The following is a 22,859-nucleotide window of genomic DNA, read 5'->3' on the forward strand; positions in this document are numbered from 1 at the left end:
TTGCATCTTTTCCTGGTTTTGGGATCAGGGTGATGTTTGCTTCATAGAACGTGTTGGGTAGTCTTCCTTCTTTTTCTACCTTTTGTAACAGTTTGAGTAATATAGGTACTAATTCCTCTTTAAAGGTTTGGTAGAATTCTCATGTGAAACCATCTGGTCCCGGGCTTTTCTTTATAGGGAGGTTTTGTACGGTTGATGCTATTTCCAAACTTGATATGGGTCTGTTCAACATTTCCACTTGATTCTGGCTAAGTCTTAGAAGGTGACGTGCTTCTAAGTATCGGTTAATTTCCTTCAGATTTTCATATTTCTGAGAATAAAGTTTCTTGTAATAGTCATTAAGGATTTTTTGGATTTCTGAGGTGTCTGTTGTTATTTCACCTTTGTTGTTTCTGATTGATGAGATTAGAGATTTTACTCTTTTTTTCCTGATTAGGTTGTCCAAAGGTTTATCTATTTTATTGACCTTTTCAAAAAACCAGCTTTTTGATTTATTGATCTGTTGTATTATTCTTTTGTTTTCAATTTCATTTAATTCTGCTCTAATTTTGGTTATTTCTTTTCTTCTAGTGGGTTTGGGGTTGGAATGTTCTTCCTTTTCTTGTTGCTTGAGATGTCCCATTAAGTTGTTAACTTCGTCTCTTTCTGTTCTCTTGAGGAAGGCTTATAGTGCTATAAATTTCCCTCTTAGAACTGCCTTTGCAGTGTCCCCGAGGTTCTGATGGTTCGTGTCTTCATTGTCATTTTGTTCCAAAAAATTGGCAATTTCTTTCTTAATCTCATCTCTGACCCAGCTATCATTCAACATAAGGTTATTTAACTTCCATATTTTTGTATGAGTTTGCAGATTCCTGTTGTTACTCAGCTCAAGTTTTATTCCATGGTGGTCCGAGAAGATGCATGGAATAATTTCTATTCCTTTAAATTTACTGAGGTTAGACTTGTGACCTCAGATGTGATCAATTTTGGAGTACGTTCCATGGGTTGATGAGAAGTATGTGTATTCAGTTTTGTTGGGATGAAATGTTCTGTAGATATCTGCTAAATGCAAAAGTTGGATGGTTAGTTTTAAATCTAAGATTTCTTTGCTCAGCTTCTTGTTGAAGGATCGATCCAACACTGGCAAAGGGGTGTTGAAATCTCCGACTATTATGGAGCCGGAGGAAATCAAGTTGCTCATGTCTGTTAGAGTTCCTCTTAGAAATTGAGGTGCATTCTGGTTGGGTGCATAGATATTAATGATTGAGATCTCATCATATTCAGTATTACTCTTAACAAATATGTAGTGACCATTCTTGTCCTTCTTTACTTTTGTTGGTTTAAAGCCTATTGTATCTGCAAATAAGATTGCAACACCTGCTTTTTTCTGATTACCATTTGCCTGAAATATGGATGACCATCCTTTCACCCTGAGTCTGTATTTGTCTTTTGAATTAAGATGTGACTCTTGTATGCAACAAATATCTGGCCTGAGTTTTTGTATCCAGTCAGCTAGCCTATGCCTCTTTAGAGGACAGTTTAAGCCGTTCACATTAATGGAGAATATTGATAAGTCTGGTGAAGTTTTGGGTATCGAGTTTTTCAAAAGTCCAGTGGGAATTTTGAATCCGTTCCCCAGTGTGGAAGTTGGAGTTTGATCAGAAGTTTCTGAGTGAGTTTACTTTTGTGGCATAGGATTGGGTTGGTCTTTATCGCGGATAGGTCTGAGAATATCCTGGAGAGCTGGTTTGGTTATGGCAAATTTCTTCAACATATGAATATCATTAAAGTATTTAATTTCTCCATGATAGATGAAACTCAGTTTAGCTGGATACAAGATCTGGGGTTGGAAGTTATTTTGCTTTAGGAGATTGAAAGTCGATGACCACCCTCTTCTGGCTTGAAAAGTTTCAGCAGTGAGTTCTGCAGTCATTCTAATATTCTTGCCTTTGTACATAATAACTTTCTTTCGCCTGGCGGCTTTGAGAACTTTCTCCTTCATATTAACTTTAGTGAAGCTAATTATGATATGCCTGGGGGATGTCTTATTCAGATTGAGTCGTGCTGGGGTTCTGAAGCTGTCTGCTATCTGTATTTCAGAATCTCTAGGCATGTCTGGAAAGTTCTCTTTCATAATTTCATGTAGAAGGGCCTCTATGAGGCCACTTCATCGGTTTCAGGAATTCCAATCATTCAGATATTGACCTTCTTCGAATTATCCCAGAGCTCTCTGAGAGAATGATCTGTTTTTCCTCTCCATGTCTCTTCCTCTTTGAGAATTTGGGAGCGTTCATAGGCTTTATCTTCAGTGTCGGAGATCCTTTCTTCTACTTGCTCCATTCTGTTGCTGAGGGATTCTACTGTATTTTTCAGATATTTGAGGGCTGCAAATTCTTGCTTCAGTGTGTCTAAGTCTTTGGTAGTTTTTGAATTTGAGACTTTGAATTTGTTAAATTCTTGAGACAACTTTTGAATTTCTCCACAAATTCCTACTTCCATTTTGTTAATCTTGTTTGCCATCCAAATTCTGAATTCGAATTCTGACATCTCAGCCAGTTGTTTATGAATGGGATCTTCAATTTCATCTGCCATATCTTTCCTTGGGGGTGGTTGATCTATTGTGGTTATTCATGTTACCAGAGTTTTTCTGCTGATTCCGCCCCATGATTGTTTTACTCCCTTTGATTTCTCCCCTGTTGTTTTGTCGAGGACCCATACAGTGCTGTGGCCTGAGAAACTGGGGCCCTGTTTGGTGTAGAGGGCTAAGTGATTCTGTCTTGTTTTCAGCTGGTTTCTATTTGACCCAAGTGAAACAGTTACTCTGGGTTGAAGTCTCAGCTGTGGAGAAATAGCACCAATTAAGTCACCCCACTCACCACAGGCAACGAATGGAAAAGGAAAATCAAACCTTCCTACAATCACACACCCAGGGCACCACCTGGATAGTCCCCAGGTGATTGGCTCAGTTCAAAAGGTCCAAATCAGTTGTCTCAGTCAGCAGCTGTCTTGGGTGGGAGAGTTCAAGAGGTCCCTGGGAACTGGATCAGAGGGGTCTGGTGACTGCTCTACTATGGCTTGCTCCAGTGCTGCATGGGGTCAGGAGGAGCCACCCAGTAAATAGATCAGTCTGGGAAGGTTGATGCCTCCTTCCCCACCTTGCAGCTCTGTCACACCCAGTCACTGCTAGCCCCACAGGGCTGTTATCTAGGCAGTTGTCTGCAGTAAGGAGATACTCCAGAGGTTTGCACCTGCCTATGTCACAGGGTGGTCTGTGTCTGCTCATCTAGGCTGCTGCTCTCTGTCTTTATCCAGCAGGGGGTGGTGTGGCCTGTTGACCTCGGACACTTGATGGAGGCTGGAGGTGTTCACTCAGTTCCAGTCCCACCCTTAGTTTATGTTACTGGGTAAATGGAACAACCCTTTGGGGTTGTTTCTGACTTTGCTGGATTCCTCAGCAGAGGAGAGGCTGATTTGAGTTCCCAGAACCTGTGCCTCAGGCCCTGTCTTTACTCCTGCGGGTTTGTATTCGCAGCATGATTAGTTGTCAGCTGTAGCCTCTTGGCATCCTTTGTCTGTAGGCTGGTGATCCCCTGAGGGCCAGGTGCATTTTAGGCTCAGTAGAGTGGTCCTTTGCATCAGCCCCACCCTGGGAGCTTCCTGGCTCTGCGGGTGTGTTTTCTAGTCCCCATGTTCCACCCAGGTCAGTACCGCCTCAGGCACATCCTTTACTCATGGGGCCTGTGTTTCAGTCCCAGGTCTTTTCCGTGGTTGTTGCCATCTGAGAAGATGCTTGGCCTCATCTGGTTGCCCAGGAAGACAGGAGGAGAGGCTATGGGATATCTGGGGGTTGGCCTTGTTATTGCTGCAGATGGCTGTTGCTCTGCACCTTGGGGCACCACTGCTCCAGTGTGATTCCCTCTTAGCCGACCGTCGTCTTCTCACTCCTGAGCTGCAGAATCAGCACTGACCAGCTGCAGTCCAGGTCCTGTCTTCACCTCTTGAGAGTTCACCCAAGAATCTGGACTCCTGGGGGGGCAGGTCTTCAGATCATGGAGTGAGAGTGGAGGGGAGTGCTCGGAGCTCAGAGTTGCAGGTCGTAACACCAAGCTCATTGAGACCAAATGAACAAATAAACATATACAAAGGTTATCAGGCACATGGGCCCATAGATACAGAAACAGACGGAAACACATAGACATACAGACAACACCCACGACAACAGCAATATAAAAACAACTGCAATAAAAATAGTGATAATTGTAAAATAAATGAAAGAAAGAAAAAAAAGAGGGAAAAATTGGTGTTAGTAGAAATGTTAAAAGAGAAGAAAGAAGAAATTAAAATTAGGAAACATAGAAATAAAAAATATATCTATATAAAAAGTAATAATAAAAAATTATCAAAAGCTCCTCCAAGAAAATGGTGAAGAAAAAACAGGACAAAACAAAACAAAACAAAAAACAACAACAACAAAAAAGAAAAAAGAAAAAGGCACCAACTACAAAATATTTTTGCGTGTAGAAGTATAGCTATATACATCTATATGTCTGCTGTAGGGATCAACTTTTGTAGGAATATATTCATACTTCAATATACTTTCTGGACACCAGGTGGCGCTGTGAGTGGTTCCGAGACTTATACCTGATTTTCAGTTTGTGTTGTTACCATGGTAACCACCTTCCATGGCCGATCGCCATTTTGGACTGTCTGTAAAAGTTTGTCGCCCAAGAATTGTGTAACCTCGGCTGTTCCCTTCCAGACAGCACTTGCCACTGACCTTCCCACTCAGTGCAAGTGTCCACACCTCTTAAGTCTTTCTACTCTGCTCCCAGGTTCTCCTGCAAACTGGCAACTGCAATCGGCTGTGGGGAGAGTTGCGCTGGGTTTGCGCTGTCACTGGTGGGCTTGTCCTCCAGCTGGCTGTAGCTGGCTCCCTTGGCTCTGTCCGCGGCAGCTTCATTGGCGGTAGCCTGGACGGTGCTGGGTCAGCGGATTCAGCTGGTTCCCGTGGTTGGAGTGCTTGGGGACCTTATTCTGAGTTTTATGGTTGAGAGTTTTCCGTTTGTATCGGCACCCGCCAGATCGCCCCTCAACCTGAACCGCCAACCCCCTCCAACACCTGGGGGAAAGGTGCCCGCCCTTTTGGGTAGTTCAAAATGTCTGTTTCCCAGGCAGGATTCCTTCCCTTCAATTGTTCAACAGTTTGCCCAGCTCCCCGTGGTTATGAGTGGCTCTCCTGTCAGATGCCTCCCTCAGTTCAGGAATAAATATTTGTCAGTTGGGTTTTGTCAGCATTTACAAGCTGCTGACCTCCGTAGGGGAGGGGCCTGCTGGCCAGCATGGCCGAGCAGGGAAGAATCTCTACAACAGAGTCTGTGGTTTTAAATTACCACTCATATATAGCAATCCGCCAGTTCGTTGAGCGTCTCCAGCTGTCTGTCCGCTGCAATAATCCACACATGGGGAAGGTCCAGACCCCCTTTCCTCTCACCTGATGGCTTGGGAGAGGTGGGCTACATGTCCGTCCTGTCCGCCATCATGCTCCGCCCCTCGATTCTCTTAATTTCTTCCTATAGTTTTGAGTTACCATCTTGTATCATTTTCTAACTCTAATACAGCTTTTTGCTCTCACCTCTTTTTGCTGCTGTTGTAAACCGTATTATATTTCTGTATGTTATAGGCCTAACAGTTTGTGTGTGTGCATGCAAATAAATTTCTTTTTAAACATAATTTACATTTTAGAGCAGTTTTGGATTTATAGGAAAATTGAACAGAAAGCATAGAGAGGTCCATATACCCCTGCTCCCATATAAACATCCCACATCAGAGTGGTACATTTGTTAGGATTGCAATTGTGTTTTAAATCACTTAAGAGAAAGACACAATATACAATTTTATGGTTACTTTCATGAATTTCTTCACCAATTCTCATTGTATTGTGTGTGTGTGGATTCAAATTACAATCGGTGTTACTTTTTTTAGTCTGAAGAATTTCCTTTAGTGTTTCTTGTAATCAGCTAGCAATGAATTATTGCAGTGTTTGTGTGAGAATGTATCTATTTTGCATCTTTCTTGAAAGTTAGTTTTGCTGGATATATAAGATTTGTGGTTGACACTTCTTTTTCTTTCAGCACTTTAAACATGCTTACATTCTAGCCTACATTATTTCTGAGGAAAGTCATCTATTCAACTTATTGTAGTTCCCTTGTATGTGATGAGTCATTTTTTTCTCTTATTGCTTTCTAGATATTCTCTATTTTGTTCTTTTTTAATTAACAAATAAAATTTATGTATGTATTTATCATGTACAACATGTTGAAATATGTATACATTGTGGAATGGCTAAATTGAGCTAATTAACAAATAAGAAAATGTGGTATATATACACAATATAATATTCTTCAGTCTTACTTACAATAGAAGAAAATTATGTAATTCGTTATAACCTGGATGAACCTGGCAGACATTATGTTAAGTGAATGAGCCAGACATGGAAAGGCAAACACCACGTGGCCTCACTTCTATGCAGAATTTTAAAAAGTTGAACTCATAGAAGTTGGGAGTAGAATGGTAGTAACCAGAGGCTGCAGGGATTTCTTGGGGAAGACATTGTCAAAGGATGCAAAATTTCAGTTAGATAGGAGAAATAAACCAATAAATAGCTTTGGCTTTCATCATTTTTACTATGATGTATATGAGCGTAGATCTGTTTGTGTTCATCATATTTGGACGTCGTTGAGATCCTTATATGTGTAAAATAATGTTTTTCAACAAATTTGGAAAGTTTTCAGCTATTGTTTTTTGAATATAAATCTTCCTGTTCCTTTTGCTCTTTCCTTTCCTTCTAGTCTTATTATGTACATGTTGGTGCGCTTCCTAGTGTTTCACATTTCTATTATACACAGTTTTTTCATTATTTCTTCAGTTTGTCAGATAACATACTTTCTCTTGATCTATCTTCAAGTTTGTTGCTCATCTTTCCTGTCCACCTCAAGTCTAATGTTGGTGCCCTGTATTGAGTTTTAAATTTAATCAGGGTATTGATTTGAAATATTTTCAACTGTAGAATTTCCCTTCATTCTTTATTCATGTTCTCCTTTTGATGAAGCTATGTCATCATACCTCCTTTTAAACCTTTTAAAATAATTCCCTTTAGTTTTTTAAAAATATTTATGATAGATGTTGCTTTGAATTTCAACTTTTATTTCCCTTCAAAGGCCATGTTTACTTCTAAATTTTGTCCTATATATGTATAATTTATACTTCTGCATACTTCATAACTTTTTGAATAGTGGATATTTAATATTATATATTCTAGCATGTCTAGATGCTGATTACAGCAATCCACTGTATTTGTTATTTGTTTGTTTGTTTGTTTTTGGTTTTGTCTTACTGATTTTTCTGGACTACTAGAATGGAATTTATTTCACCCAAAGTATAAAACCTCTGATGCTGCTTATCAGGAAGAGCAACCTTGGATATGTACACATATTAACAGATAAAGGGTGACTGGTTTTAGCCCAGTCTTACTCTTTTTCTGATCTATCAGGCTTTTTTGCCTTTATTAGTGTCATGACCAGGTATTAGCTTTATACTAATTGCTATCTGATTTATACATTGCTTTTGACAAATTCCTGAGGCATGAATTGCTCCATGGTGTGATGAAATAAAAATTGGCATCTTTTTAAGGGGCAGTATGTTTCTAGCCTTGGAAACTTTCTCTGAAAACCCATAAAGAGTTCTGTTAGTTTTCTCTTTCTTGCCCTCTCTGTTAAAATTTTAGCTGATCTACACTTTCATTTGTTCCTACCATGATTTCCCTTATTTTTCTATAGTTCCCGTGGCTATTAAATTTCCCATACTCCGTTCCAAATAAAGTCAGTGTGCTTGGAAAGAGTTGTGGACTTCTGTGTTCTTGTGTCCTGCCTTCTTACCTGAGCAGAATCTCTGTTCCATTGTGGCTGAGATGGGGGGAAAATGGTATTTGCTTCACTTGGAGTGCACTTCTGCTCTGAGAGAGGGAACTGCATCATGAAGGTTAAATCCTGGTCTTTCCTACTTGCCCCTTTTATCACGAAACCTTCATCTTATGAGCAAGCTGGAGCAGGGGCTATTGGGTCCAAGCATTCTCAGCCTGTCTTGCATGGAATTAAATCATCCACTATGCAAGTTGGGTATAGTTAGGGGAAAGGAGCACCAATCTTCTAGGTTGCATATGCAAGGAATAGAAAGATGGTGGCCCAAAGATGCTGTCAGCCTTACCCTCCATGATATATCAATTCCAAGATGCCATCAATTGTAAGATTTTTCAATTGTAAATTGACTAAACTAATTTCTTAGAAAATAAAAACTAGCATATTCAATTTTAGGTTTCAGAAACTTCAAAATACTTCACTCAAAACTAAGAAAATAAGAAATTGTGCATGAATGAATCCATTTTGTGAAAGTAGAACTGCATATAGTTATTGAGTGCCAGTGACTCACATCTGTAATCCTAACACTATGGGAGGCCAAGGTAGGAGGATCACTTAATCCAAGCCTGAGCAAGAACAAGACCCTCTCACCTAAAATAGAAAAATTAGCCAGGCATTATGGCAGGTGCCCATAGTTCCAGCTACTCGGGAGGCTGAGGCAGAAGTATGTCTTGAACCTAAGAGTTTGAGGTTGCTGTAAGCTAGGCTGATGCCTCAGCATTCTAGCTTGGGCAACAGAACAAGACTCTGCCTCTAAAAAGTTCACATATAATTATTGAGCGTATAACATCATTAATAACCCATTAAGTAGAATTTTTATGACTGAGATTTTTTATTAAGCTCCCTGTTATGCATGTTCTCCTTCTGTACTGAAATTATTGTATCAGTGTATCATGATGCTGAGAATTCTCTGAATTGCTCAAAGTTTTCATGTCTGTGCTTCCTTAAATCCAGGTATTTTGTCTTTAACTGTATAGAACTTAAGATATCTTTCTCCTTCCAAAATATCCTGCAAAATATCTTCCACCTATTATCTTTGCCCTGGTCCTTCCTTCTCTTCCTCCTCTTTCTGCTCCTTTTCTTCCTTCTCCTTTTTCCTCACTTCCCTTCTCCCTTCTTTCTGTCTTTCTCTCTCCTCTGTTGTGCTCCTTTTTTCACTATTGTATACTATCCCCAGCTGTGTCTTGTGGTAAGAGAAGGAAACCATTTAGATCGACTCTTCTATAAGTAACGCCCACAATATTGTATCACATAGTCTCTGTAGTACCTATTACTCACCAAGAACTCATTTCATCCTCCTAATAACTCTGGGAATGCATATTAAGAGATTATTATTATTACCCATATTTTAAGGAAGATAACTATTTTGCTATAGGATACACAATTGGCAAATTCAAGAGCTGGAATTAAAACCTATGACATCAGGCTTTAGACTCCACACCCATAACTACTATACTCTATGAGGAAAAGTGAGGTTAAGAGAGATGGAATAAATTAGCCAAAGCTTTCTAACCTTTCTAAGAGGAACCAGAATTCCACTTCTGTTCTGGCTCCATGTCTGTTGTTTCTACAGCTTCCTCCACCCACCTCTCCCATGCCATTAGCTTGTCACTCCACCATAAGGGGCTATATAATAGGTTGGAATCTTTTCTGGATGGCTTCCAAAGAAAATCTACTTCACAGCAGAGAGCTAGAGGGAAGCTTGTGTATATTGGTTCCCAGGGTCTTAAGCTTTATTTTTCCTGCCATTCCTGCTGCTGCTTCCATTCCAGCTGGCTCTTCCACTTCTCTTAGATGGCTGCCTTCATTCACCTAGCTACTGAAGAATCACAGCTGTGCCCCCTTTTCAGAATTCCCAAAGCTCTCAAACCAATATTCACTTGAACAAACTTCTATCATCCTGTACACATACACACTAGAAGCTATTCCTGGGTAACATGAATGAAATTGTTTGTTGCTATGACAAGTTCACAGGCAGCCAAAATTTCCCTATCCCTTTTAGAAACAGAGGCAGGAAGTTACTAACATCTATACAAGTACTGAAAATTAACTGATTTCAAGTTAGATGCCCTTGAGGTACACCGGCCTCCAGCCAACTGAATTCTCATTGTCCCTCCTCAACCTCAGTACCTTAGACATTTTGCCAAAGCTGCTTGCTCAGTTTTAAGATCTCATGCTGTGACTAAGATAACTGACTGTATAAATTAGAGGTGGAACTCATAGCAGGCACAATGAGAGCTAAATAATCCCCCAATCTAAGAGAATGTTTCACACCTATCTTGCCAAAGTGTGTATATGTTAATGATTGAGGGTACTACTTGACTAGCAAAATTCCCACTTCTGCATTACCATATTACATTTATTTATTTTCCTCAGAAGTATTATTTCTTTCTCAAATATTTTCCAGAAGAAAATATAGACAGTAAATACTGCAACTGTCCAAAATGTTACCTTAGTGAAATTTATATTATGGTATTTTCTCCTGGAAAACTATCAAATCTTGGAATGAACTCATCCTCAAAAATGGACAGGCCCCTTCTTTGTAATTCTGACTAGAGAGTTCACTGTGTCTTTGCACTTGATCTTGAAGCAATGTGTCTTTGTTCTTATCTTCCATCCCCTGGCTATCTTACACTACCCTCATGATCCTTTATATATATTTATAAACACCACTTTCATTAAAATTTCAAAGCAGAAAATGAACAATGAACTCAATTATTGATTATGAGTTTTTAATGGAGTATTATTGTAATATTTTTTCAAGAAAGAAAGCAAGCTTTCAAGTCGATCTTTTGTCTGAATTAGTCATGTCTCTATCTATCTATCTGTATCTATATTATATCTATTATATTCTGTATCTCCAAAAGTGTTTTAAAGTAAAACAATGATCTAAATTATTTATAGAATTAATAATTCAGCAAGGGTCAACCTGTCGAAGGGTATTATCACCAATGAGAGAACTCTCACTTATGTCAAGGCCACCCAAGTATTTAGACTATGTTCCAGAGCCCTGGTAAAAGGAGCATAAAGCTATATAAAAAGTTGGTATATTAACAATTTTATTCCTTAAATATGTATATAACTTACTAGTTTCCAAATATTTTTAAACCCAGTATCTCATTTGATTGATACTCAGAAAAAAACAGAAAAGGGGGGGGCAGCAAATTTTACTTTTCACATCGTGACGGAGCTAATTTACACCTACATGTTTCTATAGAAACAATATGGCAACTACAAATTCTATTTATCTCCTTGAGGTCAGGCATGTATATTCCCAAAGCCTAGCACAGGGTGTAGCAAATAATTGGTGCTTAAAAAATGTCTGCAGAGTGGATGAATCAAAGACCTGTCATTGGATTGAAACCCCATGATAGGTTTCCCTTCCCTGTCTTGCTCCTCTGTGAGGCTCTGTGAGTGAGTATAGCTCTCTGATGAGGCCATGTCCTTAGTATGCTGAAATGTTGCAAAAATTGGGCACTATGACAAAAATTAAAAGTCAGCAACTATTTTTCTGTCTGTACTCCTTTGCTTTTCACCTTAGCAATTGTGGTCACTCACCGACTACAAGTGTCTACAAGTACCCAGGATGGACTGATTCTGGGACAATGTTTTATTTCTCTGTAGAAATTCAATGTGGTACTCTTAAAATGTTATTGCTCATAGAATAATGCTGACATGGTCTCAATCTTGCTTTTGGAATCCCAAAATATTCCTGCTTGTTGTGATCTGGGATAATCTCTACTGGGATATCCATTGCTTACTTCTGCCCCTTATTAGTAAAGATATTATTCCCAACCCTCACCTCTGATTCTAATGATGGATTCAATAATTTTCTACTTTCTAATCTGAATACTCTGGTTTGTTGTTTATGTAGTAAATGATTTCTCTCTTCATGATTAAAATTTTAAAGCCTAATTTTTAAGGAGGAGGCTTTCACACATGAAGAATAAACTTGAAATAGATATATTTGTGCAGCATTTGGAAGCTTCCTGGGAAAAACATTGAGCATTTACCATGTGTGACATCCATGGAAATGTACCTCCTAAATCTCACTTCAAGAGAACCTGCTTCAGGGAGTACAGTAAATCAGCAGCCTCCAAATATTGCACATTTGGAATTGTTGTGGCACTTGTTTTAAAGCTACACTTGCCCTGGAAGGATACACCTAACTAAGTACTGTTACAACAGGGATTCCAGAGACAGGCTATTTCTGCTTGATGTAGGACTCCTCTAACAGGCAGCCTTTGCATGAGGCCTCCTCCTTCAGCCTGAGAATTTCTTGGTAGTATGCTGCAATAAGAAATCTGTATCATAGTCTGAAGCCTTTTCTTATTTATTTCTGCTTCTTCCTTTTTGTGAATAAATCTCTTGAATGTCTTATCCAGTCTCTAAATCTGCTTCTCAGAGGGCCCAAATTGACTCAGAGTGTGCCAAGAGTGTTCTCAGGAAAAAAAAAAAAAAAAAAAAAAAAGATGATAAGATGGGTTTGGGAACTGGCTCACCCACTGCCTGGCTGGAAATAACAATCACTTTCTTAGTGAAGTATGAGGTAAGGATAATCCCTGACACAACATCACAGACTAAGTACTATTTTACCAGTGGTGACTTGAAATAATGTCCCAATAGAAAGAAATGCACTTGCTGGAGTGTCAAGTCAGGCATTTGAAAGATTTGGTGGATAGGGAAGCAATGCCTATAACAGTAGAAGAGTTGGCTGGTTATCAGTAACTTGCATTGCCACTACGTAGAAAGATTTGGAAAAACCAAGTGTAGTTAGGAAATAGTTATGAGCTAAGTGTAAGATCCAGGGAACCTTTATCACAGCTTACAAAGAAGCTCCTTTCTATAGTTGAAGAGTAAACATAGCTAAAGACACTGAGGGTTCAAGACACATTTTAGAGTGTTTGTCAATGCTAGTCTGTTATGCTAACTTACAGGTCCTGAAGAGAATGACCTAAGACCCCAAAATATGAAATGGGGATGCACCTAAGATGTTTGGATCTGAAGACACTATACAGGCCTCTTTCACAGAAGGCAATATGTGATTCCCTCAAGAATAGCACCCTCTTGCTTCCTTGACTGGTAGGCAAATAACCAGGATTAAGTCCTTGTAAAACACAGGTAGGGAAGTTTTGAGCCTGATAATGTAGAAAAGAGATTATACCCCAAAGGATCTGCAAGAATTAGCTAGCTGTCTTAGTCAGTTAAAGCTGTTATAACATTGACATTGACTGGATGGCATAAACAACACACACTTATTTCTTAACAGTCCTGGAAGTTGGAAACTTAAAGATCATGGCACCAATAGCTCCAGAGTCTAGTGAGGATCTTATTCCTTGTCTGGAAATGGCTGTCATCTTGTGTCTTCATATGTCAGAGAGCAGTGAGTGCAAATAATCACTCATGTTTCTTCTTATAAGGGCACGAGTCTCATTCACGGGGGTTTTATCCTCATGACTTAATCACCTCCCCAGACCACACCTTCTAATACAGTCATATTATTAGGGTTTACAATTTCAACACGTGAATTGGGGGAGAGGATCCAAAGACTCAGTTCATAAAAGGAGCATGTACTGACAGGAGCCAAAAGGTTATCCTTCAGATTGGATTTTGAAAATATTTGATCAAGAAATCCCAATAAGTAAGAATTCATGATCTTAGGTGCATTTTGTTTTAGAACATAGAGTTTAACATACTTGCAAGGACCTCAATGGACTGAGAAAAGTTGCTGCTTGCTTGGCTCCAGAAGAAGGCAATGGCACATGCAGAATGAAGTATAGATTCCTGTTTCTTTGGCAGTTGAGAGAGGAAAGGATTAAAAAGGCAGATGGAAATGAGCTTGAATAGGTGTAATAGGTAATGTCAGAATACTCTTTCTTATCATGTTTCACAGGAGAGTCCAGAAGACACACATAAATGTGTTTGTGAGAAGGTACCAGTGTCACTCAGTGTTGACTCTCTTCTATAGGCCTGGGCTAATAACCATAGAAGAGGTCACAGAGGTAAACTTAAAAAAAATACATGCATGTATTCAAGGGAATGATGCATTCCCCAAGTAACAGAGGTCAAATTGTGGTACCTAATCACCAGAAGCCAGTAGGTTACAATTACCACAATGACTAGTAAGTTTGGAGTAGCAGCTAAGGGGGCTTGACCCTTAGGGAGCTATAGGGGTTGTTATGGGCAAAAGAGAAGGCAGACAATGAGTGCTTATTACTAACTACAAACAGAAAAAGGGAATAATGTAAGAGCAGAAAGCTGATGACCATTTCCTTGGATGACTTTACATTGCTAAAGGGGAAATGTCTAGACATTTTGTGGACTATTGATCATGGAGTCTATTACACATTGATACCTGGAGACCAAAATATCATCATGGTCCCCCCACTAGAGTGGGAGCTTATAAGCCAGGCAACAAATGAAATACAGGCTAATGTGTAGACTACAACAAATCCATATGATCTTCAGAACTAATCAGTGTTTATTTCTCTGGTTCCCAAGTGTATGACTGGAGTTGACATACTTAGTAGTTGGAGTAACATCCACATAGTGTACTTGGTTTGTTAATTAAGAGATATCAGAGAGGGAAATACAAATTGGATGCCTTTGAAACTTCATCCTTCATCCTTAAGCTGTGATAGTAAATTAAAAAGAAAAAAAAGAAAAAGTAAAGACAGTATTTCCCCAAGGAGAAGAATGGATAGTGGATAACTGTGTGGTCCCTATAATATGTCTGTTTAATTTGGCAATATGGGCTTTGAATACAAGATGAATACAGGAAAATGACTGTAGACTACTGAAAGCTAACTCAAGTAGTAATCTTGATTGTAGATGTCATTCCAGAGATCAAATAAAAATAGAACTAGAGGGTATGAGCAGGTAGCTGAAATCCCCACAACACTGTTAATGGTTTCTCCAGGTTCCTACACTCATTGCACACCTATGATCATATGGGGGTTGTTGTGAGTGGTGTAAGGTCAGACATAATCAGTTCCATGCATATTTGTGTCTTTCTATAATGTCAGAGTTTTACTGATGCATATTCAATTATAAGAGCCATGAGCTACATGGAGTTACTAAGGAGGCAGTACTCCAGTACTACAAATAGTATTCAGTAGTCATAGCCATGGGGACACAGGCTCAATTCGATCCAAAAATCAGTCAATACTGCAAACCATAACCATACGTAGTAGTATATGTAATCAATATGTAAATGTTATTGATTAAAATTTCCCCATCAAACAAAGTAACATTTAACAACAAGAGGAAAGGGGTTAATGAACCACTCCAAGAACAGAAACATGGAGGAGAGTGTCTTAGGCTGATATGGATGGTTATCAAGATCTTTCAAGGAAAAGTCCTTTATTTGGGCAGAGCCTTCAGTGGCTGATTCTGGGTGCTGACACTATAAACAGTGTCTACAGAGATGGCCGAGTCTACCTGTTGAAGTCCCGCCCTTTTTACAGGCCCTGAGTCCTCTGATGATGAGCCCTTATCTAGTTGGCTATCTTCTTTATTGATTAGGTGACCATCTTGTTCCTGTTGATATAATGCTTTTTGAAAGATAAAATGTAGTCTTTTTCTAAGATGGAGTCACTTATACTAAGGGAGCTGTACACAGGACTTCTTTATGACTACCTGAAGAAAAACAAAAGGAAAAAGCCCAAGCTTATTTTACAAATGGATCTGCTCAGTATGTTGGTGCAAGCCAAAAAGATATGATGGCTGCATTATGACCACCTTCAGGGGTGGCCTTAAAACAAGAAGAGAGGAAATATTCCCAATGTGTAAAGCTTGAAGTAGTGTATCTGGCAATCAGAATTACGTGGAAGGAGAAGTAACCTTAGGTAACAATGTAAATAAATTCCTAGACAGTGGCAAAATGGCCTTCCTCCCTGGTGAGAAGTCTAAAAGTCACGGGAGTAGAATATGGAAGACAAGAATATTTGTAATAGGGATATCCAAATGGACACATGGAAGGAAGCACAAAATGTTAAAACCTTGATATCACACATCAATGACCACCAGAGACAATCCACTATAAAAAAGACATTTAACAACCAAATAGAGACCAGTGCCTCAATATTTTGAAATTAACCTAGTTTTACTGATGGCCACTTGGGAACTTTTCAATGAGTTGATGTAAGGACGGGCCACCATGGAAGAGATGGTGGCTATGCATGATTTCAATAAATATAGACTCTCACTTACAAAGGCTAATCTAGTTACTTCTGCTTCTGCATATTCAACTTATCAGCAGTGATAAGCACTGTAACACAGAGAAAATTATTGTTGAGATAAATGAGCTGCTAGATAGCAAGTCAAATACATTGGTTTCCCTTAGGAACATGGAGAGAGACTCTCTTTGAGTTGCAGATATATAGGGAAATACTAAAAATGAGGGTGGAGCAGTAACTTTAAGAAAACCTTCTGACAAACTTGTCTAACCACAAGTAAATCTAGTGTAATTTGCAACCAGTGGTGCACTGAGTGTAATGATAATGACAACAATACCCAAACAATAGCCAAGCACAGTGGTGCATGCCTGTGGTCTCAGCTACTTGGAAGGCTGAGGTGGGAGAATCATTTGGGCCCACCAGTTCAAGTCTCACCTGGGGAACATAGTGAAAACATGTCTCTTAAGGAAAAAAACAAACAATAAGGACAATGAAAAAACAAATTTACCCAAGCTTAACTCCTGATAATATTGGTTCAATCTTCAGCATTCATGGCCTAGTCAAGGAAGAAAGCTGCTAATTTGTAGCCATTAATCCTTTTCACTTCATTCAGTATTCCTATCCTATACATAATATCTGGCATTTCATAAAACATTATGAGATTCACGAAAGAAAAGTGAGAATGAACAATGTATTTTAAAGAGATAATCAACAAAAGTAGATTTTATCCTAACATTAAAACTATCAGAAAAGTTTCAAAATAACTATGTATGAACATTTTAATGACTTTAAAAGAATAAGTGGACAATATTTATGATAACATGTGGAATTTCAATAAAGAAATTGAATCTAATAAGATATAGTGAAGCAAACATACTAGTATTAAAACAGAAACATGGTCTAGGAAATACGGATTTCCTTTAATGGGCTCATTATGAGACTCAAGAATCAGTGAACTTGAAAATGGGTTAATAAAAATATCTAAATTAAACACTAGAAAAAAAAAATTAAAAAACCCAGAATATCCAAGTCTTCTAAGATAATATCAAATAAATTAAGATATGTGCAATTTGAATCCAAGAGATATTAAAAAATAATACAGAAAATCAAAAAATTATGAGAGACATTGAAACACAGATCAAAGGAGCTGAAAAAACTTCAAGCAGGATAACAGGATAAACATACACGCGCGCCCACACACACACCTCTCTACACATCCTACTCCAATTGTTCAAAACCAAAAGTTTATAAAAATGCTAAAGCCCAAAAGTTTATAAAAATGCTAAAGCCAGGTAAAGAAATAAAGATAATTTATAGTAATCCGTATGAAATATTTTTAAAGTAGACTTTTTGTAGGAAATGCAAGTCATGCATTAATACAGTGACATCTCTAAGGTACTGAAAAACTTTCAACACATAATTTTATGTGGAGCAAAAATATCTCAAAAGTGAAAGAGAAATAAGGTTCTTTTTGGCCCAAGTAGGAAGAAAATTAATTACTTGTACTACAGGAAATATTAAAGGAAGTTATTTGGGCAAAGGAGGTATGATACCAGAAATAAGAAACTTGAATCTACCAAAAGTAACAAAAGCTTTGAAAATGATTACATAAGGAGATATGAAAATTGCTTATTATTTAAATTACTTTAAAAATAATTGTGTAAAGAACAAATAATAGCAATACATTCTGAATTTCTAGCATATGCAAAAGTAAAATTTATAACAAAATAGAACAAAAGACTGGGTGAGGAACTGAGAGTATACTATCATTAAGTTCTTATATTACACAACACAGGAATATAATATTATCTGAAGATTGGCTGTGGTTAATTGAATATATTTAATCTAAACACTAGAGCAACCAATAAAAATGCAACAGTGACATAAATAATAAGAAATAAATAAAATAAACATATATATAATTAGCACAAATAATATACAACATAAGTAAATAATGCAAGTCAATATAAATAATATTTTAAGGATAACAAATAAACCGTTAGTGGAGATAAAATGGAATCAGAAATCTCAACTAATCCTAGGAAAAAAAAGTAAAGAGGAAAAAAGTAGAAAATAACTGTTATAAATAGAAAATAACTAGTAAGATGGTAGACTTTAATTTAAACAAAATCAACAGTTACATTAAATGTAATGCATGCCTCTTAAAAGAATTTGCTAGATTGGATAAAAAGTAAGGCTCACTTGTATGCTGTCTAAATGAAATTCAATTGAATACAATTCAATTCAATTGAATACAGAGAATTAGGCAGTTATAAGTCAAAGGACTGAAAAAAATGTACTATGCTAAAGGTAATCTAAAGGAAGTTGTAGTGACTTTATTAATATTAAACAACATTTACTTCAAAAAATGGGGCATTACTATGAATCAGATGGTTATTAAATAATGATAAAAGGATCAAATTACCACAAAGACATTCACAGTCCTAACTATGTGAGTACTAGACAATACAGCTTCCAAATACATGAAGCAAACCAGACAGAACAGAATGTAAGCAACAGCACCACCATCTATCAAGCAGAATGTCCCAATTAGAATTTTAGGAACATTCCGTCTAACAACAGGAGAATACATTCTCTTTTCATTTCATATGCACAAGGAACGTCAAACAAGATATTGTGGCCCACAAAATAAACCCAAACACATTTAAAATAATAGAAACTATAATAAATGTATACTTTCATTATAGCAATTAAACTAGAAATCGGTAATGATAAATATGTGGAAAATTCCCCAATATTTGGACATAACATGAATCCCTAAGTAACCTGTCAGTCAAGGAGGAAGTCATAAGGTCAATTAGAAAATATTTTGAATTGAATGTAAATACAAACAACATATTAATATTTGTAGAATGTATCCAAAACAATGTTTAGAATTAGATTTATAGCATAAAATGCCTATATAAGAAAATAAAGATGTTCTTAAATATAAGTTATTTAATATAAGTTCTATATTGGAAGGAAGTTCAAAAACATCTATCACTTAAAAATCATCAAAAGAAGAATAAATTTTACTGAAAGTAAGCGTAAGAGCAATAGTTAGTAAAATTAAAAATATAAAATCAATAGATAAATTCAATAAAACCAGAATTTGATTATTTAAGATCAATAAAATTAATAAAGCTATAACCTATGTAACCAAGAAAAATAGCACATGCAAATTATCAATGTCAGAATTAGAACAGAAGACATTGAAACATTCTATAGACATTAAGACTATAATGAAGAAATAGTACAAACAACTTTATGGTGATAAATTAAGCAACTAAGTTGAAATGGATATTGTATTCTTTCTGCCTTACATCTACCAATTGTTCATCCTCAGAGGATAGTCTTCTACTCTGGGTATGTTTTGACTTTCTTGCCTTAGATCTCTTAGTCACCAGAACCATTAAAAGCTTATAAACTTCTTAATCTGCAGTGATCAAATGCCACACAATATAAGCATCAGGCTAAGATCTCTTAGTGAATTAGATCCATATGAGTATGGTTCCATAACTATGTCATCTACTGGTCATATCATTTAATTGCACTTTCCAGTTTGGACAGGAAAACACCTATTGAAGTGATAGCTAAAGTGAAGTTTTGAAGGTAATACTCTATAAGGATGGGAAAACCCACAGGTGGATTTGTGTTTCCCTATTCTTATACATTTGGGTCCTGTGGAGTTAGAGTTCATGTTTCTACTCTTGTCATAAGATAAAGAAAGGATGCCATTGAAATACAACCTATGGCTGTTGCTTGGCCACTTTGAATTCCATCTGAGCTGAGGTAATTGATCCTCATCAGAAAGAAAAGATAAGCCCCTTTCTACACAATGTGAATTGAGAAGACTATTTGTGGACCTAGGTGATTTAGTTTGTAGTTTTTGATATTTCATTTTTTTCCTTTATAGCCATTAATGAACACCTGCAGCAGGCTTAACCTGAGAATGTGTGAATATCAAAGCTTAGACCCTCAGGAATAAAAGTTTGGTTTACATCACCAGATAAACCAATGAGATTTGTAGAGGTGACGGTTGAGGTTAAGAGGAATTTGAGATGTATATTTGGAGAAAAAGATCACGAATTACATTTGTGGCCGTCTTTGAGACTTACGCAGTCATGTGATGGGAGCTTTGTGGTTCATCCTCACTGACCTCCCTTTCTGTGAGAATAGAAGTCCATGGAAGCAATTTAGAATATATTCCCCAGACATGCAGTGAGAAGTATATCTATAATACAGCACACTCAGAGTTTTCCTTGAAAGAGTATGCTTCAGGAAGCACGTTTAACTGATAGTGTATAGGGGCAGTGCCTTTGGAGTTTCTATGCTACTCTCATTGGGGGCTGTTTCTGTAAGGCTGTATTTAGCCAATGACTGAGGTTGGAAGGAATACTAGAGGCATATCTTTTCTGTCCAACATGGAATTTTTCTATAAAAAATATTATATTGATATGGCTGATAATGTCTCAGAACTCCACTGCCATCTGAAGGTCTTCTTAACCAATCCATTTTCCTTGCATTTCTCCTTTTATAAATATCAGACCTGCCTTGATCTTTAATTGCTTATGCTTCCATCACCTTCATCCTTCACAATTGTATTTCACAATAAATCTCTTAAAAATCTAATCCCATCTTGAAGCCTGATTTTTGAAGGGCCCAAATAGATATATCAGGCTATAAAAGATCTAGACATTAGCATCTGTGATGGTTAATTTTATGTGTCAACTGGGCTGGGCTAAGGGGTGCCCAGACACTGAGTAAAACATTATTTCTGGATATACCTGTGAGAGTGTTTCTAGAAGAGATTAGCATTTTAATAGGTAGACTAAGTAAAGGAGATTATGCTCACCAGTGTGGGTGGGCATCACCCAATTAGCTGAGAGCCAAAATTAAAGAAAATATGAAGAAAGTGTGAACTCACTATCTTCTTGAGCTGGGATATCTATCTTCTTCTCTCAGATGTTGGTGTTTCTCATTCTCAGGTTTTTGAAGTCAGAGGTTCCTCTGGTTCTCAAGCCTTTGGGCTTTGACTGGAACTACAACACGGTTTTCTTGGCCTCCAGCTTCTCAGCATCCATAATAGCATGAACAAATCCCTCAAAATAAATCTCTTTATTATATATATATATAATATATATATCCTATTCTTATATATAATATATATCATTTATTATATATATATATATCCTATTGATTGTTTGTCTAGGGAATTCTGAATTTTACAATATTTAAATAAGATATCCGGTGAAGCGTCCAGAACAATGCTTGGCATACAGTATATACTCGTTAGTCAATTTCTTCTCACTCATCACCTATTTACTAATCATTTCTTGTGTGCTAAATACTATGCTGGGCATTATGAACACAGTGGGAAATAAGATAAAAATAATGTATCCTTACTCCCATAGAAACCACAGTTTAGTAGAATATTTAGATAAATATGTAGTCAATTACAATGCATGCTATCCATGTTATGGGAAGAAAAGTCAAGTACTCAGAGGGAATAAAACAGCCCTGACTAAGAGTTTCTAAGGCAGTACAGACTTTCCAGAGGAAGTGATATCTAAGCTGTGCTCAGAAGCACATTAGCTATATGAGGGGGATGAGGAAAGCTCATTTGTAGTAAGAAAATGGAGCTTAAATGAAAGTTTCATGGTGAGAGAGATAACATGAAACCCATTTAGGCATTAAGCTATTCCTTTGGCAGATTTCTCTTGAATATGGACCTAATCTGCACCTCCATAAATTCAAACTTTCTTTTAATTAATTCTTTGAAATGTAAAGCTCCTGAAACTGCTGCCTTAATCTGAACCCATGTGGACAATTACCTTAATATCATTAGTAACTTCATTTATTAGCTTTTCAAATAACAGAAAATTATTATTCTATTATAGAATAATAAATTTCTAGAAAGCAGTAACTACTTTTACTCCTACATATCTAAAAGTTCCCCCTCTTTGATACAGGGACAAGGCCATTTTTTTCCCTCTGCCTCCTTGCAGAAGTTTTCAGACACGACTCATTTAGCATACCCTATATTAAAGACTATTATAGCAGCATTTTTTTTTTTTGAGAAAATCAATCCCCAAAAAGATTTCCTAAGGAAGAACAAAGATCACTGACTTACTTGCCAATGCAAGGTAATAAGTGCTACTAATAGACAAGAATATTTCTTATTATAAAGGAATCTGAATCCCTCTGCTCACCAAAGTCTTGAAAGAAATGTTTTTAATAATATCTTTAATTATTTTACTGTGATATTAGTGAAATTATGGTATAAATTAAAATATTATGCTATATATAAATATACATACAGAACTGAATAGTTATTAGAATAATTGTGACTGCAATAAATAAAAACATTATGGAAGGTATAGTTTTATTTTTTTTATTTATTTATTTTTATTAAATCATAGCTGTGTACATTAGTATGATCATGGGGCACCATACACTTGGTTCATAGATCGTTTGACACATTTTAAATAATCTTCCAACACTGTCTGCACTAAGATCTGATGGTATCGAACAGAGACTTCTGTTCAATACTAATCTGGGTCCAGTCGTGTTTGTTTTGATAATCTGTTGTTCGTCAATCATATTCTGCACCTCATGTTGACATACATTCTGATGCCATCTGCATTGGAATGCTTATCATGTATCGTCCTTTCTCCATACTAGTGGCAGGGAATCCTTGATAATTCTGCCTACAGTAAGTAACCTGAAG

Source organism: Nycticebus coucang, chromosome X (genome assembly GCF_027406575.1).
Source record: "Nycticebus coucang isolate mNycCou1 chromosome X, mNycCou1.pri, whole genome shotgun sequence".
NCBI lineage: Eukaryota > Metazoa > Chordata > Mammalia > Primates > Lorisidae > Nycticebus > Nycticebus coucang.